The sequence below is a fragment of the Cervus elaphus genome, chromosome 1 (genome assembly GCF_910594005.1).
Source record: "Cervus elaphus chromosome 1, mCerEla1.1, whole genome shotgun sequence".
Classification (NCBI taxonomy): domain Eukaryota; kingdom Metazoa; phylum Chordata; class Mammalia; order Artiodactyla; family Cervidae; genus Cervus; species Cervus elaphus.
Genome location: NC_057815.1, coordinates 68,205,209 through 68,216,069, shown reverse-complemented (window position 1 = coordinate 68,216,069; position 10,861 = coordinate 68,205,209).

The window sequence follows — 10,861 nt, the reverse complement described above, 5'->3', positions numbered from 1 at the left end:
GTTTGATAACTGAGCGTGGACAATTTCCCAGTGGATTGGGCTGCTGTAGGAGGGAAGACACTTCCCACCCCAGAAGGCACGTTAGGAGTACTCTACAGCCACTGAGGAGTAGAAGAGATTCCTGTATCCAGCAGGTGTTGTTTGGGGACCCTGTCAGCCCTGGATTCTAGATTGCCAGAAACTAAGTCACAAGTCATACTCCCTAAGGAGGAGGAAGTGTCATTTCCTCTTATCCCTCTGTCCAGAGGTGGGGCTGGGACTCCCTGGGGCCGCCTCCTCTGCTGAAGAGGTTTCTGGAGGCTGTGCTGACCTCAGCAGATGCTTCCCTCCCCCAGAGCCTTTCAGCTCTGGAGCGGCCACCCGAGCGGAGCGAGCCGTGATCGTAGATGCCTTGCTGGAGTTTAGCAGAAGCTGCTGAGGCAGCTTTGGCCGGGGCTTCTCAGGCTGGCTGCCCGCCCTGCCCAGCCTCGGCAACCTCTGCCTTGGCCTGGGCCCTTCTCCCTCCCCAGCCACCTCTATCCTACTCCACTGCATCCCTTACTGCGGCAGCTCGGCCACTGCAGGAGCCAAGTGGGCCTCCACCTGGAGATTCTGGGGGCTCGGCAAGAAGAGGGTGTACAAGGAAGGAGAAGAAGAGGGAGCGGATTGGTGAAGAAACTGAGAAGGAACGGGGAAGGGGAGGGGTCCGGGAAGGGGCAGTGAGATAAGAATGTCCCCACTGAGATGGAGGCCCTGTCAGATGATCTAGCTCCCTCTTTTTGCCCGGGGGAGCAGGAAAGGGGAAGTAGGAGTTGGGGGTAGTGGTGTGTGTGACTTACTGGAGAATGCCAGGGATGATATACAGGGCACAAGAAACCCCCCTGTGCTTGGGGAGGTGGGGGAAGGGAGAGAGCAGAGGGCCCAGGAGGCTAGGACTGGGACTGTTCCCCCTGGAGGAGCGGGTAAGGAGGTAGTGGGGTCCTGGGGCAGAAACGTTAGGGATCAAGGTTGGCTGAGGCTGATTTCTTCCTGTGTGAATCAACCCCTACTCTCTCATATCTTGTCTCCCCATTCCACTCCCCATTAGTGGAAAAACACTGCCTCTTCCATCTGATTGGGACATTCCTCCTGCATTGCAGGTGGATTCTTTACCCACTGAGCCACCTGGGAAGCCCTGATTGGGACATTCCTAAGGCAGGGAATAGTCTAGAGCCTCCCGAGGTTGGAAGACTGACTCTCCCACCAGACGGGGGCCAGACAGGACCAAACCTCACTTGGCACTGGGGCAGTGCAGAGAGGAGAGGCGATAGGGGACCTGCAACTCAGACAAGGAGACACAGATGGCACCTCTGATGGACCTAAGCTTCCCATGACTGAGCATCCCCACCCCATTCATAGGAAGGAAGGTGAACCTTGAAGCCTGGGAAATGAGAAATAAAACCAGCAGAGAGGAAGAGTCCAGCCCCCTGAGCTAAATCCTCAAGAGTTTAGTAGAGCCTGATAACATATACATTGTAACAAGAGGTGGGAATGCTGGGTTATTCTCATGGTGGCTCAGAGTGTTCGACCTGAGATAACTGGTGACCGTGATGCATGCCAGCTATGCCAGCTCTGGTAGCAAACACTGCAAGGGACTGCCAGGCTGCCCCAGAAAACCCAGAACCACCTTGGCTTCCAACCACTATAGGACATGACTATGGGAACTTGAAGAGTTTCCCTGGTGGCTCAGATGGTAAAGAATCTGTCTACAATGCAGGAGACCCAGGTTTGATCCCTGGGTGGGGAAGATCCCCTGGAGAAGGAAATGGCAACTGACTCCAGTGTTCTTGCCTGGGAAATTCCATGGACAGAGGAGCCTGGCGGACTACAGTCCTTGGGGTCACAAAAAGTTGGACACTACTGAGCAACTAACACACACACATGGGAACTTGAAAGGACTAAGACGGGGTTGTACCATCTCTTAGTTAATACAATTTTTATGCTGGGTTTTAAAATAAAACTTATTTTACTGTTTGTTTCAGAGTGTGCTCACTATAAAAAATTGGAAAAATGGAAGTTGAAAGAAAAATAAGCAGACCCATATCCCACTATCCAGAGACTTTTTGGACAAATTTCCTTCCAGTCTTTTTTCTATGTATAGTTTCTCCATGATTGTGTTAATACTGGCATAGTCTTTTAAACTATTTTCATTTTACTTTTTCTTATAATTATTAGAGTAATTATACTCTTTTTTTAAAAAGAAAGTGCAGAAAAACATAAAAAAGCAGGGGAAAATATTCACAATTTTATTAGCCCATCAATCATTGTGTGAAGATATTGGAACATTTACTTCTAGTCATTTTTATTTGCCCCACGCTTTAAAAAAAAATTAGGAGTCATAAACACAAATTCTCTGTAGTTACAATTTGGGAGACAGCATAATGTGTTTATAACAACAAAACCATCCACTTGTATTGGAATCCTGGTTCCATCACTTACCAGCTGAATGAATGTTACTTCACTTCCAAAATCTCAATTTCCTCAGCTATAAAATGGGATCGACCAATATCCAGTTTAAAAGAGAGTTTGCTTTGCAGATTTGCTTATGTAAAACTCCTGGAACACATCCAGCATTTAGTGACTCCTCAATAAAGGTGTAGTGGGCATTTGTCACATGTTCTGCTGCCTAAGACCAATCTGTTGCTTTGTATTATATTTTGAGTGAAGCTCCCACTAGGTGAGTCCTTATGGAAACTAGGACCCAATCTTCAATTTCAAAGTCAAAAGGAGCCAGATTCTCTCCCACTGCCACCTCCTGCCAATTTGACCAGTTGTACCTGTCTCAGAACTTTGGTATGACAATTAGTGAGGCTGGAAAGAAGATTCGTTTGCATTCATTTGTGCTTACGTCATGTAGCAGCGCCATGTCTGGGTGTGCAGTATGGTGGAGATGTTCAAAGGGCAGGCCGGTGGAAGTGCTGGGGCCAGCTGTTCTTGTGGTATTATATAACCCTGGCTATGAGTCCAGCTGCATGTTCATTTGGTTCTCCAGCTTTCTCATCCATTCTTAGCTGCCCAGTGGAATTGCTAATCTTTTTTTTTTTTTCTGTTTTACTTAGTCTTGGTAAGTTTCTGTTGCTTGCAATCACAAAGGTTACTTCCTAAATCTTTTAAAAGTAGAATAAATTTCAGGCCCTAGCTTCAGTTCCCAGCCAACATTTTAAATGCAGACAAGTCCTGGATGTGCTGGAATGTTGTGCTTAATGTCATTTGAACAAAGAACAGGATGACCCCAGGTCTGTGCCTCATTGTTCAACCCAGAGCCTGCTTGAAGAGAAGAGGAACTGAGAGCTGCTGAAGGAAAGACTGAAGGAAGGTAGAGAATAGGTAAGGGAAGAATGTCCACCAGCCACTTCCTGCAGACCACTTGTGTGTGGCCCACTTGAATTCCTAAGGTTCCATGGGCCACCACCCAATGAATCCTGTAATTGAGGAGCTTGAAACTGTTGCAGCTCCTGACCTTACATCCTCCTGTTTCCCATAGAATGGCATGACCCAAGATAACAACCCTGGGTGTCTCCTGAAACCCTTCGAGTCTAACTTTTATTCGTTTCTTGATCCGTGCCTTACCTCCCTCCCTAGGACACCAGCTCAACTGGTCAGTCTCCCCTGATTTATCTGAATTTGCTCATGGGGCCTTTGTTTGCCACAGGACTGGCCCTCAGGAGTTAGGTGTCAGGAGCAGGCCTCCAGAGGCCAGGTCACTTTTGACCAGCAAGACTTCTTGCCTGGGTATCTCAGTCCCTGGGCAAGGGGTTGCAGGCAGATCCAGCCAACAAGCAGAGCTCCAGAGACATCAGCCAGGCCTGAGTCCTACTTAGAGCCAAGCTGGGACTATCAGGTTGGTAAGGGGAAATATTTGTGTGCACTTCTAGAACTCCTGGAGGACAGGACCTGGTTCTCATTCATCTCTATCCCCCACTCCCATCTGCTCCCAGTCCCAGCACTGGGCCTGGTACACTGTCAGTGCTCAGGAAGCAAGGATTGATCAGAGAGATTCTGGGGTCCTTGCCTCAGTCCCTTCTTGGCATGCCATCAGAAGTGAGACTGGGACCAGCTACGTCTCCTGCCTCATCTCCCCATTCCTACGTCCTGCTCTAGGCTCCAGCCACACCAACTAGTTCCCTGAATGTGTGCCAAGCTGTTTCCCTGCCATGCCTTTGTACATGCTGTTCCCTCCACCCAAGGCCCTCCCTCAACCAGGTCAGCGCAGTGAACTCCCACTAATCCATCCTTCCTTTAAGGCTCAGTGAGTGCAATTACTGCCTTCCCTGGGGAGCCTTCTGGAACTGGCCCCAGGAAGTCTTCCACATCGTGACCCCTCTGGGTCCTGCCCATGCGGGCCTCTGTTGTACCACTTGGCATAGAACGTTGTAGGTATATGTCACCTCCACTAGGCAATACTTCTAGGTCTGTTTCTCTCTGTACCTCCAGTGCCTAGCTAGGACCAGGCACAGAGGGGAAAACTAGGAGGTATTTTTTGCCTCTCTACCCACCCCCACCCCTTGGAGACAGGAGACGCAGTTGGCAAATTTGCAGGGCTTTGAATGCCAGGCTAAGGAGAGAGGCTTGGTCAGATTTTCATTTTTGAAAAATCCTGGTGGCTGGGACACCCTCATTTGGGAGTCATTTTTTTCAATTTGTCCCTTTCCCAGACCAGAGAACAGGGAGTTATCAGCAGGAAGATGGAATATGGGCCTCCGTCTGGGGTCATGGCTGCCCCTTCCCCTGCAGCCCCTCTTTTCCCCCTCTGCTTTTACTCACATCCCCTGAGGTCTCTTCACAAAAGCTTGGGGTCGGGGATCCACCCCCACTACTCAGGGGCCAAGTCTAAACCTCAATCCCCTGTTATGTAAGTGAATTATCCTGTTCCCAACCAGCGCCAGCCAGATCTCCTCCTCCTCCTCCTAATTGATTTAATCTTCTCATACCGGAGAGCTGGGCGGGGTTGGGGAGACAGTGTTGATCAGAAGCCAACACGTCGGTGACGTAGGCTCATTAATTACAGAGAATCTAGGTCATGGATTGGCTCTGGGTGGCTCTGATTCTCCCCCTCCCTTGTCATTTGGGCCTCTGAAAGGACATTTTCAGTTTCTCCTCATTCCTCAAACCCCAGACCCAAACAGAAAGTTGAGGGTTCCATTAGATCCTATTTCTGTCTCTCAATTTCCCCAAACCCTCAGTGCTAGATGGAAATTCCCCGCATTTTAATGTGAACACAGGACACAGCTAAACCTAATTGTTGAGGATTGAAGAGATGAGCAGATGATTTAATTTGGGGGTGGGAAGAGACTTTAGAGTTGCCTTTATTTGCTTTCCACACGAAGCAAGTCTCCACTTTGTAGCTTCTCTGCTAGAGGATGTCCTTCTTGTGCAGCCCTAGAGATGGGAATCCCAAGAAAGTCCTTCTCATTGTATGATGTCCTTTCTCCCGTGAGGCTGAGACCCCAGTCTTGTGACTTCCTCTGGGAATTAGCTTTGCCTCTGGGGCCACAGGGCATGCCCCAGGACGGTCAGCCAGATCCTGAGCCATAGGGATTATCATCCCTGACTTTTCTCCAGGCTGAATACTCCTGGTTCTTTCACCAGTTCCTCATTTGGTAGACTTGACAGATTACTTCTCACTGTATCTCCTATGTGGACAAGACACAGATGTCATCATCCCTCCTGATGCACAGAGCAGAACACAGGCCCCAGAAAAATACCATTACCTTTTTTGATCATGTTATTAGACTTTCTTTGATACCAGCCTGAGATCTTTTAGGGTCTTAACACACTTTTGACTCAAATTAAGGACAGAGTCAGCTCACCCCCATGGTCATTTTTCTGATGTTAGCAATAGAAAGTCTCCATGAAAGTGATCTTTGTGATATTTAAGAATGTCTCCATGTTTCCCATAATTCTTTCCATATACCCTGACATTTATCTTACCATATAATCATGTAATTATACATCATTCGCCCACACAACTATCTAACTATGTATTAATCTATCCACTCACCAACCACACTGTCCACCTACATACCCTTCATTTAGCTGTGCATAGAATCACTCATGTACTCATTCACCTGTCCATCTTCCCACATACCTACCAACCTGATTACCTTTTCCCCATCTATATGATTTTGTACTTATCTGCCATCCATACATTCACCCACCATCCACCCATATACACACTTACCCATCCACACATCCATCCCTTCATCTACTCTCTTTCTCAGTCACCCATACATCGATATTCATCATCCATCTATCTATCCATCCAATACTTTCTGAGATTCTATCACATCTCAGATCTTGTGTTGAGTATTCTGAGTGCTTCAAAGCTGAATAAAATGCAAGCTCTCTGTCTTCTTAGGGGAGGGGATGGGAGCAGATTAGACAGATGATGCTGAGTATGATAAAACAGAAAGAAAATGCATGGGAGGTTCAGAGGAGAGAGAAGTGGCATCTGGATAAGATTATGGATGCTTTCCCCACAGGGGAAACTTTGGTTTGAGCCTTGATGGGACAGCAGTATTTGGACATACACAGATGTATTGGAAGTAATTCCAAGTAGAAGCAGCACAGCAAAGGTATAGAAAGCAGAATTCATGTCCCATTTTGTATGTTCCTGCCAAAGTGCCTAGTGCAGATCTGGGCACATTTTAGTAACCTAATACATACTTCCTGATTGATATTTTTTTCTTCTCTGTTGGGGGCACCCCCACACTTGATCAGGATAAGAGGTCGCTCTTTCTGTTTAAGAGGATTCTACAATTGCCTTGCTGATGGCCTTGGGCAAAACACAAACCTTCTCTGGATTTCTCTGAGTTTAGGGCTGAATTTCTGTCTCTATCAGGTATTCCTTTCCCCCAATCTTATTTTTATCATGCTTTCTGAAGAGAGATTAGCATTTCCAGATATCTTGAACTTTATTTCCTTTTGTTGGTACAAATGAACTCAATCCCGCCTGTCTTTGACTTCTTCAGCCCTGTTCCCAGGCAAAAAGTCTGTGATGTGGACAAAGTGGGGAGTCCTATGCAAGGGAAATAGCACTGAAGTAGAAACCAGGAGCCATGAATTACCTGATTACCAGGTTTCAGGTAAAAATCCTGAAACTCCTGGCTTCAGCCAAAGATCCACCTTTGCCATCAGCTTGCTATATGGCCTTGGGCAAATCTCTTCCCCTGTCTGTTTTAAAGAATTTTAGCACTGAACACAACATTTGAGATTGCCTAATCCAACATCCTCATCTTAAAAATGAAAAAAAAAAAAAAAAAAAAGTCTTGTAAAGGGCATACCACTTGCTGTAGATCATATCTAGATTAGTGGCAAAGTCAGAACTAAGCTTCAGATTTCCTGACTTTCAGTTAGGGATTTTCTTTACCCAACCACCACATTTCATCTCCAGTCACAGCCCCTGTACATTTAAGGGAGAGCTTCCTCTCCCACCTCCGTTCTGCAAGAAAAAAATGTGCGAGTCTTTCAGTTGTTCTGGCTATGTGTTCCTGATTCATGTCTAGGTGGGGGCTGGGCAGGCAGTATTTAAGAGCAAGTATTCCAAGCCTGACGGAGTTAATTATGTTCATCAGGAAGAGAGAAGAGAAAGGAACAAGGCGCTCTGGTTATCTACTGGGCTTTAATCAAATTGAGAAAGGAGGAAATCCATCACCCAGAGGCTAAGGGAGTTGGAGAGCTTGGCTTCCGCTGGCTCAGAGTCCTGTAATGGGTTGGGCGCTGTCCAAGGTGCTGACATCTTCACTTACTGCTCGAGTTGCTGGGAGGGGCCCAATCTAGGCAGAGGGACGGCAGGTCTTAGGAGATGGCCCAGGATAGAGCAAGAAAAGGCCTGGACATGTTAGGGGAGAGGTTTGAGTTTCTAATCTTCTCTTCTTCATTTGTCTATCTGATTTAGAGAAAATACCCCTTCTTAAGACTTGAGTCCTGAACTGGGGTTAAAGAAATAGAGAAGGGAGCACCCTGAATCCCTTGATTTCAGGAAGTTGCCTCCAGCATGAGGGCAAAAGCTCAGTCCTTGGTCTTTGGGGATTCCCCATATTAAGGGGAGATGTATCTTCTGCTTTTATAAAGTCCTCAGTCTATGGCAGAGAAATGAACTTACCTTTGGGAATTTATTAATCTGGTGAAGAAACATCATTCTGCCTTTAACTCAAGCTCAAGTATGATACAAGAGAGGCATAGACCATGCCTATATGGAGCCTCCAGTCTGATGGGGAAGACATTGTCTTCCTCTAGAAAACTCTGTTTGGTTGAAGAGACACTCTTAATTTATGGGGGAGTCTCAATTATAACCAGAGAGACAAGATAACAGATAAAATATGCTCTATAATCAACCAAAGATGTCAGATCTTCACGTTTGTGATTAAGGTTTTTGGTGCTAGATATTCAGTGTCAATCAAATAAGGCTTTCTGGTAGAGGTGAGTTTGAGTTGAAACTAAAAGCAAGGGACTTGAGCCCTTAGTATTACAATCATGCCTTTTCATTCTTTTATATTCCTTTTGGAATAAGAATAAGCCTGGGCACAGAGAAGGTTCTTATTTAATGAACAATCACCAGCAGATAGAGCGTGAATATACCTGCTTTGTGGGTGTGGAGACTGCAGAGTGCAGCTGAGGTAGGAATCAGGGAGGAGGGTCAGTTGGAGTAGAGAGCCCAAGACTGGGTGGGGGACAGCAGTGGGATGGTAACATGAGCAGAGAGGTAGCCCAATGTGTGTCCAAGCCAGTGAAGCACTACATACAGAGCAACTCCTTCATGCTTTTGGAGCTGGTAAGAGACATTTTATTGAATCTGGGATGGTTAAAGCTAGAGACTATTAAATTACAAAATCATAGACTGTGCAGCTTCTAGAGTCACACAATCATGGCAAGTTAGAATATTAAAATCATAGCATGTTAGCAGGGGAGAATTACAGTGTGTTGAAACTATAGAACTGTGGCATATTAAAGCCAAAGGGCCAACAATCCATATTAGAGCATCTTAAAATCCAAGAATCTCAGTGTCAAAAAGGAAAAGAAATAGCAATTTATTGACTCTATCTGTATCAGTTATGGTGCTGTGAGTATTAGAGTATACTAGAGTATATGATCCCGTTTAATTCCTACCCCAAGTTTTAAGCCATTCAACTCCATTCCTACTCAATGCAGTACTTCTGACAAATGTTTATCAAGCACAGCCTTGTGTCAATTTCATGACAGGGGCGTCATTGCCTCTCTGCATACCTCAACCCCCAGCTGAATGGAAGCTAAGGAGCTCTCCCTTATATAAGCTGCCTCCCTGTAGTGTCCCCACATCAGTCCAGTTCATGTCCTCTGAGCTACACTAAGTCTAATCTTCCACTCACATGACAGCTTTTCAGATGGCTAAAGACAGTCCTTATTTCTTTCTTCTCTAGGATAAGCTGGTTTGTTCATCATGTATCTAGAAATGGGACAGCAAGTCAAAGAATATTTGAGCTAGAAAGGCCCTTAGAGGTCATCTTGTCCAGAGACTTCCTTTTACTGCAAAGCAGTATAGCATTATGGTTAGGAGCCGGGTCTTTAGAGAAGAGAGATGAGCCTGAATTCAGAATCCAAAGATCCAGCACTAACTTGCTCTGTAACCTTGGGCAAGTTACCTAAAATCCCTGAGCCTCAGTCTCCTTATCTAAAAAATAAAGACAATAATAATATTGACATAGCACAGTTGATGGGAGGATTGAATGAGATAATGCAAGGGAAGCTCTTAGCAGAATGCTTGGCACACAGCAAGCAGTCAATAAATATTAGCTATGATTATTGGAGGCCCATAGGGGCAGGGAATTGCTGAAGATCACAGAGCAACTCAGAGACAGAACTGGGGTTAGACCAAGGACTCCTGCCTCCCAGCCAAGGACCCTTTCATGTACCACAGTTTCACTCTACCTTCCTGGGGAAAAGGAAACTTAGAGGGGACTGGAATTCTTTGTACTCAGTTAGAATGCCAGTAAGAGAAAGCCTGGTGGCTTATGAGAGCCACAACTACTGAAGCCTGTGTGCCCTAGAGCCCATGCTCTGCGACAAGAGAAGCCACTGCAAAATAAGCCCACACACCATCACTAGGAAACAGCCCCCTCTCACTGCAACTAGAAAAAAGCCCACTTGCAGCAATGAAGGCCTAGCACAGCCAAAAATAAAGAAATAAATAAAATTAAAAAAAAATAAACAACACCAAAAAGCCAAATGTCTATGGCACACCACCTAAAATTATTCTGAATGCTCCCGTGACTAGGCTTACTACACTTTTGGAAATACTGAGCCATATATTGAAAAGAATGTATATTTTAAACTTTCTCTGTTGGGATAACTATAACATCCATAAATGAGCATGGAGGACAGGGCAAGGTATTGTGTCTCCTTAAAGTCGTCTCTGTACTGTTTTATCATCAAGCTCCTATAACTTTCTGTCCATCCTCACTTGACCATGTCTTCTAACCCTGTGTGCACTCCTCCAGGTAACAGAGGCCATCATAATAACACACTTCAGTCCCCACACTATTGATCACATGAGTCTTAGCTGAAGAGTTCAGGACATGCATTCCCCACTCTACTGGACAGCACATCAGCCCAACTGGAAATTTAAATATTTTCACTATATTGCTTTGTCAAAAATTTCACTCAGGTGTCATGTAACCAGCCACCCTTCCTCTCTGATGTATTTATTCCTTTCTTTCTCATATCTCTCAAAATTCCTTCCCCAGATAAGAGGATGTCTCAGGTTTTCTTGTGTCACCCACTCCAATCTCCCATCACACCCCTGTCTCCACACAGTAGGGACTCCAGTTAGTTTAAAATTCTCTTTTAGTACTTATACATTTTTCAC